At 39.5% G+C, this 11,701-nt stretch overlaps 1 pseudogene; it reads left to right on the plus strand.

Moving 5' to 3' along the window:
- Positions 1-8,833: 8,833 nt before the first annotated feature.
- On the plus strand, positions 8,834-8,952 carry LOC135031670 (5S ribosomal RNA; annotated as a pseudogene).
- The last annotated feature ends 2,749 nt before the right edge of the window (positions 8,953-11,701 follow it).

Raw genomic sequence — 11,701 nt, forward strand, 5'->3', positions numbered from 1 at the left:
CACACACAGTGTAACTCATACACATCTCTCACACACACAGTGTAACACACATACACATCTCTCACACACACACAGTGTAACACACGTACACATCTCACACACACACACACAGTGTAATACACATACACACCTCACACACACAGTGTAACTCATACACCTCACACACACACACACACACACACACACACACACACACACACACACACACACACACACACACAGTGTAACACACATACACACCTCACACACACAGTGTAACTCATACACATCTCACACACACAGTGTAACTCATACACATCTCACACACACACAATGTAACACACATACACATCTCACACACACACACAGTGTAACACACATACACATCTCACACACACAGTGTAACACAGATACACACCTCACACACACACAGTGTAACACACATACACACCTCACACACACACACACACACACACACACACACAGTGTAACACACATACACACCTCACACACACACACACACACACACGCACACACACACACAGTGTAACTCATACACATCTCACACACACACAGTGTAACTCATACACATCTCACACACACACACACAGTAACTCATACACATCTCTCACACACACAATGTAACACACATACACATCTCACACACACACACACACACACACACACACACACACACACACACACACAGTGTAACACACATACACATCTCACACACACAGTGTAACACACATACACATCTCACACACACACAGTGTAACTCATACACATCTCACACACACACACAGTGTAACTCATACACATCTCTCACACACACACAGTGTAACACACATCTCACACACACACAGTGTTACTCATACACATCTCACACACACACAGTGTAACTCATACACATCTCTCACACACACAGTGTAACACACATACACATCTCTCACACACACAGTGTAACACACATACACATCTCTCACACACACAGTGTAACACACGTACACATCTCACACACACACACACACACACACACACACACACACACACACACACACAGTGTAACACACATACACATCTCTCATACACACAGTGTAACACACATACACATCTCACACAGTGTAACACACATACACATCTCTCATACACACAGTGTAACACACATACACATCTCTCACACACACAGTGTAACACACGTACACATCTCACACACACACACAGTGTAACACACATACATATCTCTCACACACACAGTGTAACACACATACACATCTCTCACACACACAGTGTAACACACGTACACATCTCACACACACACATACACAGTGTAACACACATACACATCTCTCACACACAGTGTAACACACATACACACACACAGTGTAACACACATACACATCTCTCACACACACACAGTGTAACACACATACACATCTCTCACACACACAGTGTAACACACGTACACATCTCACACACACACACACACACACACACACAGTGTAACACACATACACATCTCTCACACACACAGTGTAACTCATACACATCTCTCACACACACAGTGTAACTCATACACATCTCTCACACACACAGTGTAACACACATACACATCTCTCACACACACACACACACACACACAGTGTAACACACGTACACATCACACACACACACACACACACACACACACAGTGTAACACACATACACATCTCTCACACACACAGTGTAACACACATACACATCTCACACACATACACATCTCACACACACACAGTGTAACTCATACACATCTCTCACACACACAGTGTAACTCATACACATCTCTCACACACACAGTGTAACACACATACACATCTCTCACACACACAGTGTAACACACATACACATCTCTCACACACACAGTGTAACACACTGTCAAAGTCGAAAAATATCGTTATTCTCATCGCCTTGTACTAACCCCATGCGCTTACCCGCTGCACGTGCACATTCTCTCCCGTGCGTGCGCATATTCGCAGTTGCGTAACGGCGCCTCCACGGTTGTGCGCTCAGGCGCGTGGTATGTGCATTTACGTTAGAGTTTGTGTGCGTATGGCGAGCGACTCGATCGTCACTTAGTTAATCCAAATAGTGTATTTTATAGGTTATGGTCCCCTTAATAATATCAGTAAGTTTGTTTAGTGTAACTGATTCATGGACAGAGAAATCCCTCTTTACATGATACGAAGGGTCAGACAGGTTTTGAGCAGTGGTGTTTAGTATGCAACGGTAGAGTATATTGTTAGTAACATTCCGGTATTGGTTTGAAAGAGATTAATCGCTCCTGCGAATAGTTATGTTTATAAGAAGTTTATGGACATTTACTGTATTTGCAATTCATTATCCATGCGGCGGGAATCCTGAGATTCCCTCCCACCTGAGCAGTATGAAATAGTCACAGCCCACCTGTTTGAATCAACCTATGACCTTTTGTTATAATGTGAAGACAGATTCCTGTGTCCAATGAACAATGAGAGTGTAGGCCCCTTTGTAGTGTACTGTATGTAGTGTATATAAGAACAGCCAGCCAGGGCCAGCTCAGTCTACTCTCCACAACGGTTTTCAGCATTGACTAACTAGAGAGCTGATTCCAGGACTGCGCAGCGATCATTCCCCAGTGTGTAAGTTCTCTGTAGCCAACTTATTCTCTGTTTGTATTTGCCATACTCTCTCTCTCTCTCTCTCTCTCTCACTATTATTGTTTAGGATTAAGAAACTGTTGTATATTGTATAATTTCTGTTATTCTGTTTAGGTGTTTATGTTAGTGCTGTAGTGTATAAGCTGTAACTGTTTTCCCCTTTTACATACTAAAATCATCTAGATAAAGGTTTTGGAACCTTACAAGGTATTGTGTGTTTATCATTACATTGCTAAGGGTATTCGGAGCGTCTCAATCGCTCAAGCAGCTTTTATATTAACAAGGTTAAGAAGCGTTATATCATTACAGTATAAGTATATCCCTTCATTGTGTTGCATACAAGGTTTACTGTGTGTCATCCTGTGAGCGTCTGCGCCGCTTGTGTTCCTCTTGTGGGCACAGCGTATGCTACGCTAGTAGCGTAGCATTACGGTACTCGGACCGCCTATAGCGTGCTTGATACCCAGCGTAAGCCGTGAGCGAACGTGCCGCTCGTGCGTCTCGACCACCGCCTAGCGTCTGCTACGCTAAGTGCGTACCCTTACGGTACCCCGTACGCCCATTGCGTACTGAGTCTCTTACCAATATATAGTGAATGTTATAAGATAAATAATTAGCTTTATCAATTGGCGGCTCGTCCGTCCTCCACATATCCGCTCTAGCGAACACAAGCAGACTTTATCTGTCAGCAAAGGGCGGGAAGGCGTATCCCTTCGTATCCGTGTTGGTGGTGAGGGATACGGTAGTGCTGACTAGATAAGCGTCTGCATCGCTACGCTGTAGGAGTGCTGGTGGAATCCGGAACCGGAAGGTAAGAACAGTACGCTATTGTCTTTTAAAACTGTTTTATTTCTGTTTGATACACATTGCGTACGCAACACACGCACACACCTGCATTTTTCATTTGTGTAATTTTCACATCTCGCCTTCCTGTTTGCCATTTATCATTGATAACGTGCTGAGAAAGATTTGTTGCTATTGGTAGTTAAAAGTAAAATTAATACGTAAGGAAGTAATTTGTAAAACACGCACACGGCTTGCCTAAGATAAAAGGAAGTTCTGTGTGGTGCTCAGTAAATGATTACAGTTAAATATCATTTGCATTGATAGAAACGTGTTACTTGTATTACTGTGGACGTGTCTGGCCTGCGTACACGTGTCTCTAACAAAGGGCGGGACTAGCATACGCAAGGGCTTACACACGTAGCGTATATTACGCAACGGAGCGTATGGGTATGCCCACGTAATACAAATCACACGATAGTATTGTTTTAGTAGGTGATACGGAGGCAACGCGATAATAGCGCAAGTCAATCTCAGTGTCCTAAATTTTAGCGTAAATAATCCTTCTCTAGTTGTAACTCCTTTAGGACTAAGACTGCGATACTGAATGAAAGGGATTTCTGTACAGAAACGAAAGCAAAGAGTATATGAGGTGAAAGAGTGTGTATATAGTTCCCACTTATTAAAAACCACAATAATTCTTATGGCACCATCACTCATATATTTTAATTATATCTAGTATGTATTGGCAATCGTTTTCTCTATACGAATATATTTATGTATTTATCTATTTATTTATTTATGTATATACATATATATTTTTATACATGTGTTTTTTTTATAATCACATATGTATATACCTTGTAGATACAGCAATCCCTTCATGTATATATATATATATGTATGTGTATATATATATATGTATATTATTCTTTATACATGTTCAGTTTTCCATTTTATTTGTATACATATAAGGATTCATAAAAATATATATATATATATATATATATATACACATTCTGATCTAAGGTTATGATCTGATATAAGAATTGCACTAGCAACTGTCTATACAAAGGCTTTAATCGAGTTTTCTTCTTTCTTTTTAATCTCCATGGAAACCGCATATGAATAAATGAAACATGTCCCATATTATGGTAATCACAAGCTACAATAAAATGGCCGCCGCTATGGACTATCTAGGGAGATCTAATGAAAAATGGCCGCCGCAGCAACAAACGGACCTACTGGGAAACTTTGAGCTCCAATTGAAGTACCAGTAACAGCGTGCACATGCGCAGTACCTAACCGGAAGTGGGGCGGAAGTGACGCGCCCGGGACTCCAATTCATCCGGATACCGGAAGTGTGGCGGAAATGCCACGAATCTACACATAATGGACGTTTTAAGTTGTTTTATACACATTATCATGTTAGAACACACTCGTTTTTCATATATTTAGTTATAGCATATGTCCCAATAGGGAGGATGTAATATATCAGGAGAATCCAGCAATCCAGCATTAAGGCTCTTCTAAATAGCAGGAAGTGATGTCACATTTGAGTTAGGAGCAGCACTAGTATAAATATAAGCCCTGTCCCAGTCTGCTTTTACCCCTTGATGAAGTCTCTATGACGAAACGCGTTGGGCATCTAAGTGACCTCTGACTCAGATAAGCACTTTAATACTTTTGCACTTTATTGCTTTTATATGAATGTGTATTTGCTTTTTATCCCATTTTTAGAAAAAGTTTTGTCAAAAATTTTAAATAAATGTTTACTTTTTACATATATTTTTTAAATGTCTTGTAATTATTTATAAACACCATTGGTCGCTACCCCCCATCCCTTCCTTTCATAAACACAAATCATTTCAGGGGTTTACCATCCCGATTTTATTTGGGGGACCAGCTGACGCCCTATAGACAGGGAGTGTTTAATATAGCTTAGCCATATTTGTTGGGTTAAAAACGGATTTTATTTCCATCTGTGGCGCAGTACTTTTTCTTTTTTCACGATTTCTATTGGTATTAATAAATACTGCAGCCTGGGAAGTAATCCTACATTAAAATATGTTACGAAACTCAGATCGAACAACAAAGAGAAATAACTGGTGTCAAAGAATATTTAATGAGAAAAAATCTAACAGTGACCTCTCCCCACCATGTGACTTAGATGATTTGTTCTGGGGAATAGAGAAACTCCTCACTAAAGAAGTTAAAACGTGGTGGGATATAAAAGGTTTAGAGCATTATATATCAGTAGACAGAATACCAAGAGGCCTGAGGATTTCTAAACAACCCACATTCGGCAATCTTGACACAAACTTTTTAGAAAAATGGGATAAAGTATTGCACAATTGTTCCATAGATCTGATGAAACTCCTAGTTGAGGAGAAGAGGAAATGTCTATCAGAATTGGAGAACAGTATTAAAAGTAAAGAGGCAGAACTGGAACCTTTCAAAGATAAAGAAGATTACAACATCAACGAGAAAGTTCTCAATAAAAAATTGGAACGTATAGAAGAAGAGGTCACCAAAGGCAAAGAGAAAAAGTTTCTCAGGGACAAAAACGATTATGAACTAGGACGAGTCAAGAATTGGAGTAGATTTGGAGCAACAGGACAACAAAACGACAGACCTAACAGATCATATTGGAAAACAGTACCAATAAAGGGAAAACCGAGACGGAATTCAGATATAACAACACCATCAACAAGTATAAAGACATCAAACAGATTCACAGCCTTACAGAGATTGGGGTCAAACAACGACCAGGCTTTTTTATCCCAACGATTAGGAACAAGGCCAAAAGAAGTAATATGGAACACATTGAAAGAAGATTACCGACCAGCATCCCCACTAAAAATACGGTACACAGAGGAAGAGGAAAACGGGCAGCAGGAGGGAGAGATACCAAGAAAAGAACGTTGTAACTGCGGATCTAAGAGAAAAGGGGATATTTAACCTATCAAAACACATACTGACGGAACCAGAGGTATCCTTATTGAATAAGGGCCTCACTTTTGCACCTACAGGAGGTCTTAATAAATTCGAGACATTTATTGATTTAAATAAATTCGTAAGAAAATTAACTCTCAAAAGACATTTTCTCAGAAAGGAAGACGCCATCATCAGCAATTACAATGACCAGTCAAAATCAGGTCTGAAACCAACCTCAAAGTATTATCCGCTAGAATCTAAAGGGAGCAACCTTAACATTTTTTACGAACTGGTAAAAAAAGATATTTGTGAAACCGAACAGGAGAAAATAAAGGAGAAAAATATTACCAACCGAGAGAGTGAAGCACTGAAAAATCTGCAAAAGAATAAGGGCATAGTTATAAAACAGGCTGATAAAGGGGGGGGCCTGGTCATTATGGACCGTGACAAATACACTAATGAAGCATTGAGGCTGTTTGGGGGATACAACCTCCTATGAAAAACTGGCAGGTGATCCGAAAGACGCATTTGTTGAGGAATTACGAGCGTTATTACTCAGCGGCCTACGAACAGACACCATCACTAAAAGTGAATTTCAATATTTAATGAGATCAGACCCCACTACCCCTATTTTTTATTTCTTGCCCAAAATTCACAAAGATCAGTCCAAACCGCCAGGAAGACCAATAGTGGCGGGCATTGATTCGCTCACTTCCAATTTATCCGAATATGCTGATGTTTTTCTGAAAGCCTATGTCAAAGAACTACCATCCTACCTTAAAGATACTACCTCTGTACTAAATTTACTGAAAGATCTTGAATGGAAAGACACATACATGTGGGCCACAATAGACGTACAGTCATTATACACTTGCATAGAACACGAACAGGGGGTCGCAGCATGTAGGGTGTTTTTAGACAAAGACGTCTCACTGACAGACATTCATAAAGATTTTATTTGTAATATTATGTATTTTATCCTCCAACACAACTATTTTAAATTTCTGGATTGTTTTTATTTACAACGTTGTGGCACAGCGATGGGCACGATCTTTGCGCCCAGTTTCGCTAACCTTTTTATGGGATGTTGGGAGGAAACATATATATATAACAACCAAGATTTTAAAAGTCACATTATTTTTTATTAACGCTATATTGATGACATTTTAATAATTTGGGATGGTACGGTTGAGTGTTTTTATAACTTTTTAGACTTCCTTGGCAATAACGAGATGAATCTTGCATTTACATCTAACATAAACAGAGAGTCAATAGAATTTTTAGATCTGGTTCTGACGGGGGCAAACGGTTCTATTGTAACCAAGAACTTTGTGAAACAAGTTGACACAAACAGTTACCTCCACTACAAAAGCAACCACTTCAAGCGCTGGAAAAACAATATCCCCTTTTCTCAATTCAATAGAATTAAAAGGAACTGTAGTAACCAGATAGATTGTGATGCACAACTGGAACTATATAGCAATCGATTCAGAGAAAAAGAATATCCAGTCCCAATTTTAGAAGAAGCCATGAATAAAGCTAAAGCCTTGGAAAGATCAAAACTTCTGGAGTACAAACAGAGAAAAGATAAAAAGAAAGACTGTACGACATTCATTACAACATACAATCGGCACGAATCGTCTATTAGAAATTCACTCAAGGACCATTGGGGTATTTTACTAATGGACCCAAATCTTAAAGAACTTTTACCTCCGCATCCTGAAATTATTTTCAGAAAATCACGTAACTTAAAAGACATTCTGGCCCCAAGTATGTTATCCAATAAAGAAGAGGATTGTCGGTCATTTCCTAAATGTACAGGGTCACATAAATGTGGTAGATGCAATATATGCAGATTTCTACATCCGGTTAGGAGGACATTCACGGATTCGGAAAAAAAGAAAGAATATAAAATTAAAGACTTTATCAACTGTAATACTCAATCCGTCATCTATTTACTGGAATGCAAATGTGGAAAGCAGTATGTTGGAAAAACTAAAAGACCCTTGAAAATGAGAATACAAGAACATATCCGAAACATAAAGAACAAAGTGGAATCTCATGCTGTTTCAAAGCACTTTAACCTCGTGCACAAGTCCAATCCCGAATCTCTTACCTTCAAGGCCATTGAATTGGTAAAACTGGGAGAAAGAGGCGGCGATTTAGCCAATAAACTTTCACGAAGAGAGATGTTCTGGATTTTCCAGCTACGGACATTACACCCGATGGGATTTAATGAAAACTACGAAATTGCTCCGTTTTTATGAAGAAACCCTATAAAGAAGAATGTACAGTATAATACCCTATCCGCAATTCCTTACCCCACCTTCTTCACCCTCACTCCCCACCAATATCCTATCCCGCATCACAATATTATATCCTAAGACATAGGTATGGTTATTAAATCAGTATATATTGTAGTTTATTAATAGGACGATATAGGCACGGTTAAAAACTTCTCTACAGTCAAACCACACTGGAAAGGCCCAATCTCGCCCGAACTTGGAAGCGAAGCAGTGTTGGGCCTGATCAGTACCAGCAAGGGAGACCGCCTGGGAAGATCAGGTACTGTAAATGAAACCCAAACGAGCTGTCTTTATGTCCTAGATAAATTATATATATATATGCACTAATACACCGCATAGCACTCTGAGACACACGAATAATAGTTCCCACTTATTAAAAACCACAATAATTCTTATGGCACCATCACTCATATATTTTAATTATATCTAGTATGTATTGGCAATCGTTTTCTCTATACGAATATATTTATGTATTTATCTATTTATTTATTTATGTATATACATATATATTTTTATACATGTGTATTTTTTATAATCACATATGTATATACCTTGTAGATACAGCAATCCCTTCATGTATATATATATATATATATATATATACATATATGTATGTGTATGTATATATATATGTATATTATTCTTTATACATGTTCAGTTTTCCATTTTATTTGTATACATATAAGGATTCATATTATTTATATATATATACACATTCTGATCTAAGGTTATGATCTGATATAAGAATTGCACTAGCAACTGTCTATACAAAGGCTTTAATCGAGTTTTCTTCTTTCTTTTTAATCTCCATGGAAACCGCATATGAATAAATGAAACATGTCCCATATTATGGTAATCACAAGCTACAATAAAATGGCCGCCGCTATGGACTATCTAGGGAGATCTAATGAAAAATGGCCGCCGCAGCAACAAACGGACCTACTGGGAATCTTTGAGCTCCAATTGAAGTACCAGTAACAGCGTGCACATGTGCAGTACCTAACCGGAAGTGGGGCGGAAGTGACGCGCCCGGGACTCCAATTCATCCGGATACCGGAAGTGTGGCGGAAATGCCACGAATCTACACATAATGGACGTTTTAAGTTGTTTTATACACATTATCATGTTAGAACACACTCGTTTTTCATATGTTTAGTTATAGCATATGTCCCAATAGGGAGGATGTAATATATCAGGAGAATCCAGCAATCCAGCATTAAGGCTCTTCTAAATAGCAGGAAGTGATGTCACATTTGAGTTAGGAGCAGCACTAGTATAAATATAAGCCCTGTCCCAGTCTGCTTTTACCCCTTGATGAAGTCTCTGACGAAACGCGTTGGGCATCTAACTGACCTCTGACTCAGATAAGCACTTTAATACTTTTGCACTTTATTGCTTTTATATGAATGTGTATTTGCTTTTTATCCCATTTTTAGAAAAAGTTTTGTCAAAAATTTTAAATAAATGTTTACTTTTTACATATATTTTTTAAATATCTTGTAATTATTTATAAACACTATTGGTCGCTACCCCCCATCTCTTCCTTTCATAAACACAAATCATTTCAGGGGTTTACCATCCCGATTTTATATGGGGGACCAGCTGACGCCCTATAGACAGGGAGTGTTTAATATAGCTTAGCCATATTTGTTGGGTTAAAAAAGGATTTTATTTCCATCTGTGGCGCAGTATTTTTTCTTTTTTCACAAGTGTGTATATATATATAAGTTTCTCATTTTTGGTTGGAACCTAGAAGTCGAGTTCTCGTGGGGTACATCCGTGAAAGTGATGGCGCGTGGTGGCTTGGGAGGCATCCCTTGTTAAATACTGAAATAAGAGCATTAGAGTATAGCAGATTAGGAGGTCTACTGTAGACACAGACCAGGAGGTCCAGAGACAGACCAGGAGGTCTAGGTGCAGCAGACTAGGAAGTCCGCTATAAGATAAAGTCAAGAAGCACAACCCCAGGAGGGTTGGTGCGGTACCCATATAGGCCATTAAGCTCTGGCTGAAGGAATTCGCAGCCACAATTTTCGATTCCACTGGTCGTTCCGCACATAAGATTAGTTGCTTATGTGCAGTACGATTGTACCGCATGTAATTGTTTGCATTAGTTGGTAACTTGACCCAGTACCATTTGCGTACGCTAGAGGGGTCATAAACGCTATTTGTACATTCTAACGTGATTTGTGTAAAATTTTTTATTTTAAGGGAGGATCGCTGGTCACTCAGGAATTCTCTAACAACCGATACTTGCTGGGGACGGGTAACCTACTCCCACAACGCCTCAGTAAATAAAGGTTCATAGGGGCCCTAGGTTGGGTACAGCAGCTCTGAGTCAGTGATTGCAGTACTGGCCAACGTGGGCGAGAAGTGTGTGAAAGCACTCGGTTGAACTTTCACCGTCGGCCTACCCCGGACATCTTGGTTTTTGTAAGGGTTCGCTGAAGACCCTGATTTGAAGGTCAGAGGTAGTGAAAGCAACATCTGCAAAGATGGGGGCCAGTTGTTCAGGTAGGGGGCGATCAACCCTGGTTCAGGTTGATGTAGTAAACCGGCCAATCGGGTCGGCAAGGTATATCATGTGTGAGAAATACGGTTCACACACAGAGGTTTTGTGCGATGAATGGGAAAGAATGACTGTGCATGACGGGGAAAAGTTCCCACGGGTAGGTAGTTTTAGCCCCGAGGTGTTACAAAATCTAAGGAGAAGGATATGTCTCATTAAATCTGCAAAGAGACGGATCAAACATTATGATTATTTACAATTATGGCAACAGGAGGGTGAAATACAAAGAGGGTTGGCTCAAGTGGCTGGATCTAACCCTATCAGGAAACTGATAGCCACCGCACCACCATACATAACGGGAGAGAAAGTGGTTACAGAGAATGGCACACTGGTGTATGATAAACATGCACTTAGTAACTGTATAGATGTTAAGAATAATGTAACTAAGATTGTTGATGCTAATACTAACCCGTGCAAGCTGTCCCCTGTTTTAAACTTTCCCCCGGATTGT

Source organism: Pseudophryne corroboree, unplaced genomic scaffold, assembly GCF_028390025.1.
Source record: "Pseudophryne corroboree isolate aPseCor3 unplaced genomic scaffold, aPseCor3.hap2 scaffold_523, whole genome shotgun sequence".
Taxonomy (NCBI): Eukaryota; Metazoa; Chordata; class Amphibia; order Anura; family Myobatrachidae; genus Pseudophryne; species Pseudophryne corroboree.